General features: G+C 44.8%; 1 protein-coding gene across 7 annotated transcripts in view; it reads right to left on the bottom strand.

Moving 5' to 3' along the window:
• Nucleotides 1–8,753, bottom strand: part of CLIP2 (CAP-Gly domain containing linker protein 2) — a 101,706-nt gene that overhangs the window by 71,581 nt on the left and 21,372 nt on the right. The window lies entirely within an intron of this gene.

Genomic DNA, 8,753 nt, shown 5'->3' with positions numbered 1-8,753 from the left:
CAGCCATCAGTTTTTTTTCTCTCTTGCAGTTGGAGAATTCAAATAGATTTTCAGCCATAAAGCTCTGTTGTTACTACATAGTTTCCCTGACAAGTGTGAAGTGTTGTTAACCTCTAGAGAAGCCCGTGTTTAGTCTTCTTGCTCACTCAAGTTTCGTAATAATTAGCACAGAATGCCAAGAGAAAGACTAGAGAACTTTTATTTAAAAACTCAGGTATTTTTTAAACTAATTCTAACCTCTATGATAGACTAAACATCTTGTGATTTACTTCTAAACCAAGATTTTTTAAAGGAAGAATGTGCAAACCCCTCCTCCTATTGCACTCTAAAAACCACAATGCAAATCCTGAGGCAAAGTGCAGAGAGAAAAAGCCAAAGTACATTCAAGGAAGTCATCACATAATCTGTGGAGTAATTATGGACTGGATGAGCTCGTGCTCCTCACACTGGCAAAATGCCTACTGAGGACTGACACAGTAAATAGCAACAATTCTGTACTAATTGAAGAGCAAAACTGTCTCTAATTTGTGGGGAAAATCCTGGGGATGGTCTTGGTTCTGCATGAGTTTCTGCTCCCTAGAGTTCAGCCCTGGTGGCAGGAAACAGTGTCCCTGCAGAGATTTATAGGAGCATGACCCCAAAGCTTCAGGCTCACACAGGAAGGGAACAGAATGTACACAGAGGTTTCACAACTGCTGTCCTGCAGATCAGTACAGACTTGATTCATGGCCACTCTATTCCATTAGAGATTTCTCTACAATTCACGAGGCTTTGATGAAATCCAAGAAATCTATTCACAGAAAATCTTATTTGTCAAAAACAGCATCTGGAAGAGAAATATGAGGAGAGCAAGCAGAGTGCAGGAAACACAATGATACATGACATATATATTCCATTATAATGGCTTGGTATTGTTCTACTGGAGAAGCAATTTCTTTAATTAAATATGAGCTATACAACAACCCAGTCATGCTATGCATGCTGTGCAGGGCTGCAGAAGGATCTCAATTTCTGGAATTTCCTAGCTTTTAACTGCTGATTTAGCACAGCACTGAAGTTCACCCTTGCACTTAATCTGTTACTAATTGGAGCTCAGATTAATACATATATTTTAATTTGTGCACTTCTATAATCAGTCCTGAACTTTGATTATGAAACAAAACCAGGACCTGGGTCCCTTCTGCCCTGATTTTCCCCCCTTTTTACAAGCTAGGCTCTGCAGACCAGTCTGCCTGATGGCACTGCATTTGTAGCACTTTAAACTTGCAGATGATTTAGTTAAAAGCAAAGAAAATAAGAGTAGGATGCAACAAGTTTCTGGTGCACCTTGGAACACACTGGGCTTGCCCCTGAAGCCCTCAGTGTGCTCCACTAATGCTGTCCAGTGCCTACACACACTCAAGTGCACTAGGAAAAGGTACCATGTTAATGCAACTCCTTTTGTGATGGAGACCTGGTCATCCCAGCAGGAACCAGACAGAAGCCTTGCCCTGGGCCACTGCAGCTGTAACATCTACTACAGAATCTCCTCAGAACAACCCCAGTGCAAACAGTGTCACACCAAGGGAAACCTGACCCTGCCTCTCTACAAGCTGCCAGAACCTCAGGCAGGGATGCAGGATAGGAATACCCAACCCTGCCCCTGCTGCAGCCTCTTTCCATTAGTTATGAAACCACTGTATAAGATATTTCATTCCCAGCAACTTCAGCCTCCGCTGCCCAAGAAACTCCCCACCAGCTGCCAGTCCAGATTTACCCAAGCCAACCTTCTGCCCACGTACCTCCTGTGCCCTTTGCAAAACTCTGACACCCTCCCATTGTGCCCAACTCCCATGAGACAGCTTTGCCCTTTGTCTGGCTTCCCTGTGCCATTCTGAGCAAGAAATGCTCTCCTTTGAGAAGTCCTGAGATATGAGACTCACCAGTTCCCGGGTCATCTCTTCCCAGGTGACCTTCTCCAAACCTCCTCGCTTGAATTCAGTCTGGTCTAGACATAGGCAACCTGAAATGCATGCTGTATCCCAGGCAATGTCCCACCAGGCCAGGGACAAACTTTATACCAAATACTATGAGCTAACATCATCTCAATCCTTCAAACAAAGCAACTGTTCGCAAAAATTTAAAGAACTTCACACTCTGGGTGTTAAGATACAACAGGAGGGAAGCTAAAAAGTAAATACAGACTATGGTAGAACAGGTGGGTTGGAAGGGACCTTTAAAGATATCTAATCCAACCTCTAATCACCCCATAGCTAAGATACAGCACTGACAGCCAGGACTCCAGCTTCTTTCTTCCACAGTGGTCACTAAACATCCTTGCTACATCCAGGGGGATGGTAACAGTACCAATCTGTGAACTGTGGGGGCAGACCAGAGCTTACACCACTGGTACCGCTTAAAAGATCTGAGATCACCAAACCAAAGACACTCAGGAGGAGCAAACCCACTCTCCCTCTGGGACACCAAGAGCAAACCCCATCCCCTCTACCCACACAGGCATCCTGCTTCTTATTGCTGTACTGATGGCAACAGAGCAATGCTGGACACATGGGTTCCCTGAAGCACCCTCCTCCCTGCTGATTCACCAGCCCAAACTCAGCCTCCCACTTAAGCAGATGACCTCTGGGTTATGTGCATTAATTGCTGCTTTCTCCCAGCCTCTCTACAAACACTGCCAGCCCTCACTCACACTGACATATCCACACGGCTCTCACCACAACCAGACAAGGAGAACAGTAATTTGGAGAGTTTGCTTTCAGTCAGTATGTGTTAATCATGGAGTTTCTTAATTTATCACCTGTAACCTCACTCATCTCACACACTCCTCACACAACAGGAGTTTGGATAGCTCATGGACCTTAAAGTACAAGAAGGAACATGTCTTATTCAAATTACACCCCTATCATATTCAAATTACATCCCTATCAATGACCAAAATCATCATTTTCCAAGTTACAATGTTGACAGGTAAGATCCAATTTGATATGTTATCTCCTCCTGCCACACAGATCCTTTTCCCCCACAACTCACACCCTGCCTTGCAAAAGCCAACGTTTACTTTGGATTGCACCACATGGAGAGAGACGAGATCCCAGCTCAAAGCCTCTGGGCACTAAGCCACACCAGCACCAGAGGATGGCTCCCTAGTATCTAATACATGGGGAGGTTGGGGATTGCAGTTTCTAGGGATTGAGAAGATAAAACCCCACCCTGCGCAGTCAGATTGCACAGCAGGTGTGGAGACTGAACATGCCCACTCCAGCAGGACCTGTTGGGCTGACAGGATCAGGAGAGGCTGCCACATCTGGGCCAGGCTGTCAATCCCAGCCTCCTCCCACAGCAGCCGAGACCCTGCAGGAGCTGGACTCCTCCACAGCCTGGTTTCAACCACATCTCTATCCAAACACTGCCATGCCACTGGGAAGCACACACAGCAGTCCATGACGTGTAGATGCTGGCAGCCAAAAGGAAAGGGTCTGGATAGATAGATCAGTGCTTAAAATAGGGTTTAATGGTCTGTATCTCTGGAGATAAGAGTGATGAACTCAGCCTGCAAGAAGGTGGGCAGGACAGATGGATCAGCCCACCACACTCCTGGAGTACCACAGCACTATGTATTCCAGCTGGAGCTTTAGAGTCACCACGTGTCCCTGGCTGCTCCTTCACTTCTCACAGAAACAGGCTGTTTCTATACCCCTAATGCAGGCAAAGCCACAATCATGATTTTATACAGAGATCAAGATATAATCTCATCTAGCTAAGCAAGTACAGCACCCTTACAAAAAGCAGCCTCCTACACCACAGTGCAGAGCAGTGGCACAACATCTCTAACACAAACTCATCATGTTTCAGCCAAAAGGGAAGAGCAAAAACTGAGCTGTCACTTTTAACAATGGCAATCAAAGTTGCTGGTACCCTAAGGCAGAGTGTATCATAGCACTCCATAAACCTGAATCATATGATCACCAAAAAGTACCATTTGACTTTGACATTTCCATGTAAGTGTGCTGGAAGTGCTCCTACACCTTCTTGGCACCTAGCCAATGTGCTTTGGGGAGATTCAGAGATAAAAAGGGGAACAGTGCCTGCAGATGCTTCCGAGACATCAAGATTAGGCTTGGCAGGAAGCACTGATATTGCCAGTATTGTTTACTAGAAATATACATAAATATATGTACACATATAAACAAAGTTTTCCTATGGATGAGACTCAGCAAGTTCAAAAAGCTACTACGTAGACCCCAGTAAAAGCCCACATAAACAGACACATAAAACATGAGCAGTGAAAGGCAAAACATCCGCTTCCTCTGTCTCACCAGCATATTCCACACAAGCCTGCCTTTTTGTGCCATATTGTCCATCATTAAATCTCCATTAGGGATGGCTGGTGGATGGGCCATCAGCTAAACATGCCACACTTACCAGGCAGGAAACAAAAGTCCAGCGGGAAGAAAAAAAAAGAAGGCACTTATCCAAGGTTGCAGACTGACCTGCTCCAATTTGCATAGTAAGGATTTCAGTTATAAAACAAATAGCTACGTGCTAAATATAGCCAAGGAGGAGGCTTTACTCACCAGGGCCAACTTCATGCTGACAGGAGCCACTGAGGTAGCACAGTACACGATACACGCCAGCCAAACATGAGGCTAAAAAGCCCATTAAACACAAGTGGAGAGGCCTCTTTTCCTAGGGAGGTTTGTTCTGCAGCCAGGACAGTCCCTGCCTCCAGGGGAGGCACTTGCAGGTCATGAATGGGAGTGTTTGCAAAGGATGGGAAAGTTTGTTTCAACAGGCAGCTGCTTTTTGTGCCTGTCAGGCCACGGAAAAGTTTCCAGTACTAATTACAGGACACTAAAGTTGTCAGAGCATGATGCAACAGATAAATAGGGGGGGAACATGCCAAAGGAAGAAAAAAACAGATCAGCCAGAGAAATCCTTTGTCAGTGACTATGCCAGAAGCTGGTGCCTCAGGCTGGACGCCTTCCCTGCCCCACCAGAGGATGTGCATCAAAAGAAGTTCATGCTGCAAAAGAAATTGTGTTGGTTTTTGTCAGTGAAACACATTTGTCCTTTGTACAGAAACAGGCAGATAGACAAAGTGACAATGACAACAACAAAACAAAGGGGAAGACATGCACTACAGAAAGGGTTCAAACTGAGCCAGACTGCCCAGAGAGGCTGTGCAAATTCCTTCATTGCTACATTATTCTTTGAAAAATACAAATCTTCAAACCTCTGTCTTGAATGACAGGTGAAGACAGATCCAACCTGGAACAGACAGATGGATCAGATGATTTCTTGAAGTTTCTGTGCAGTCTTTCCAGTGTAACCAATACCCACGTGGTCTTTACCACACTATGCAAGTTATTCAGTAAAATAAAATAGAATTAATGTCGACCAACAGCTCTGGCACATGCAATACAATTTAATTTGCATTACCTTTTTAAAGGAAGCACGTGTGAAAGCACAGGAAAGGTATTTATAAGGACCAAAAAGGGATTTAAACATTTCAAGATCCACATACCAAACATCCCCAGAGCATTTCATTCACAAACCTCAAAGGAGGTCAGAATTAAAACACCCATTTTGTACCTGGGAGAAACAGATAGAAAGAAAGAATTTTTCTCAAGACTACTGAAAAAACAGTGGCAGAGATGGCACCACTATCACCCTGAATATCCAACCCATCAAAACACTTGGGAGTCCTTCTGAAGTGTTTCTTTTATAGACACAGAGTATAAATATTTTCAAAAATAATCATTTGGCTTTCCCATGTACAAACGGAGTTATCAAGGGAGTCAACAGCAGAGTTTAGAGCATAAACTCTCAAAATAAGCCAAAATTTAGATTCCCTTTGTGCTTCAGCAGACTATGATGAGGAGATGGAGATTCCACGACTGGCTCAGAACCTGCAATGTGGAATTTTGCCACATTCCTCTGCAACTATGCAGGTGAGTAAACATTAGCTCAATAAAAATACATCACTGAAAGGAAGGTTTTACTTAATTTCAGTGCCAGTTCAAGTCAGCATCATATATTAATCCAGCTTTCTGAAGTAAAAAAAAAAAAAAAAAAAAAAAAAAAAAAAAAAAAGACAAAGCTTGGCTTTATTTCTTCACACATCTTTCTTTGCTTATTCTGCAACTGAACCAATCATGGCTGTTTTATAGACACAGTTTCACTTATTTAGAATGAGATAATAAAAACTGTACCGCTGTGTGGGAATGATTTCCAAAAAGTCAGATGCAGAAACATTGTGAGTTTGTTGCAGGTTTTATTTAAAAGGGGTTTCAACAGGATCTTTTTTCTGGAATAGCAGAAAGTATCAGTCACATGCAATGAAATAATTTTTCCACAACAAGAGCTACTGCACAATCATATAAGAGGAAGAAATTAAATCCAGCTACAAGGGAAGTGAATTTGCTTTGTCCTGTTTAGCATCAACACTCAACTGAGCACACAGGCTGCTCTCAGCAGAGCAGGGAAAGGCTCCAAGAGCTCGGGGGTGCTGCAGAAAGAGACTTTGTACAACGATGCACTGAGATTTCTGTGTCTCCACCAGTGTCAGCCACGGAGACAAGACCTTCCACACAGGATAGGAAGGACCCACATGGAGAAGATAAGAATAGAGCAGGACACAAGAAATACCAAGCCCAATTTCTTACCCTAACTTGGGATTCTGGAGTGAGTGTGGACAGTTCATCTCTATTCAGCAACTTAATGTGGTTGTTTTAGAAAACTGACCAGTAAAACAAAGCCCAAGTTTTGCTGGAGTCTGACATCACCAGTACTATCAGCCAAGGTGCTGTCCCCGGCTAACAAGGCCTGAAATTCTACCATAAATACCACAAGAACAGTGATAAAAGAATAGCCAGAGATTGATTAATGGGGGCATTTCACTCAGCAACAGAGGAAAAAAGAATGCTCTCAACCCATGTCAGCAACTTCCTTGGTCATTCTTGTGCTCAGAGCCCTTGGGAGATGGACAGGAAGAGAGTCACAAAGTATTTATAAAAGGCATCCATGAAAAAATAGATCTCTCTATAGATAAGTGCACACCAGTGTCTAACATAGTCTAGCAACAAGTCACATTCAGGTCTAGCTACCCACACCTGGGCTTTCCCAGAACTTTAAAAGTATCTAAACCTTGCCATGCATTGTGTACTCTCTGCAAAGTGGTACCAACACCACGTACCTGGGGTACAGAACTTGCTTTATCTACTGTTTCCTGTCCCCACCAGAATTACGACACATTCTCAAAAAAAAAAAAAAAAATTAATTTCCCCGAGTTTCACAGACAGAGGCAGCATTTTGATAAATAAAGCCAACAACTTCAATCAGGAGGTGGAATCCATGCCTTCACCCATTTTAACCACCAAGCAACACAAGGGAAGAATTGGCCTGGATGTCCTTGCAGAGCCACATCCCTTGGTAAAAAACTCCCCTCTGGGTTCTTCATCACTTCTTCTGCCAAACCAAAAAGCACAACTGGGGAGAAAGAGGAAACACAGCAGGAACTGCTCCTTGCTAGAGTAGATTGTGGCAGCCTCCAAGGCTAGAGGAGCACACACCAACCCTTGGCCTCAGTAGATAATCCCATCCATACTGATCCTACGAGCATCTCCCGAAACAGGAGGTTTCCCTTAATTGAAGGCAGCCCCACACAAGTGTTCCCGAGATGACAGATAGGCTCCAGCACAGCTTCTCCCTGCTGTGCTGCAGTGGCTGGTGCTAATGTTGTCACTCGTGCCATGTCTCAGAGCTGAGCCTTTGAAGTCCTGTACTCCCAGGGATTTCTGGCAGGCAGTGACAACTTTCATGAGAACACAGCTGTTTGATGCAGACTCCCTCCTTCCTAATCCCTGGAAGGCTCTAACAGCAGGCAGGTAGTATCTTAAAATGCTGTATTTCAGACCCAACTTTAGGATCAGGAACTGCACTACACTCAAAAGCATCACCACCCTAGCAATGACAGACCTGTGCTGATTAATGGGGCTCTCTTGGAGCACTGATGGGGAGAGGAATGCTGTTAGCAGGCAGCTGGGCAGAGGCTAAGGCCAACAAGCCTGGCCAGGCACCCCAAATTTATCTCTGTCCACATGCAGACCAATTCTTGAGTTGCAAGTTACCCTCAAGGAAATACTTCTAGTCAGCAGTAATGGATGGACTGGTAAAACTTGACATCCATTCCAGCAGGATGAATCTCTGAGATAAGGCTTGTAGGCCTGTGAGACTGATGCTCAACAGAGCAGCAAATAACACTCGGTGCTGACACAGTGCTTTGTCTACCAGCACTTCCAAAACGCCACTGCAGCCTGCCCGGATACTGTGAAGATAACAACTCATGCCTTTGCCTCCATCCCTGGATGCTGCCCCAAACACCCTTTGCTGTTTTGTGTCAGGAGATGCAAGGAGCAGAGCCCTCTTCCATCTGCCTGGCTGCTCATAACCTGAGCACTGTGCCCATGGCAGCAGCTCAACCTGAGCCCTCCGCAGAAGCACATCTCCTTGCAACAGACAAAAAAACGCACATCAGATCCTGCAGGATGCAGTTAATGTCAATATCTGGATCGTTAAACAAGAAAAACTGAGCGAGGAGACTGAGCCCAGCAAGTAGTCAAGCTTCCCAAAGACAAAAGACAATTTTCCTCCCATTTCCAACCCAAAACTCGCTCGGCACCGAGCCATGCATGCTGACACCCACTCCCACCTCCACCTCCACGGCATCAGGCCGCTGCCTCCCTGCCGCTCCA

Source organism: Corvus brachyrhynchos, unplaced genomic scaffold (genome assembly GCF_000691975.1).
Source record: "Corvus brachyrhynchos isolate BGI_N302 unplaced genomic scaffold, ASM69197v1 scaffold99, whole genome shotgun sequence".
Taxonomy (NCBI): Eukaryota; Metazoa; Chordata; class Aves; order Passeriformes; family Corvidae; genus Corvus; species Corvus brachyrhynchos.
The sequence above is the reverse complement of the archived record's forward strand: the minus strand, read 5'-3'. Positions and strand labels throughout refer to the sequence as shown.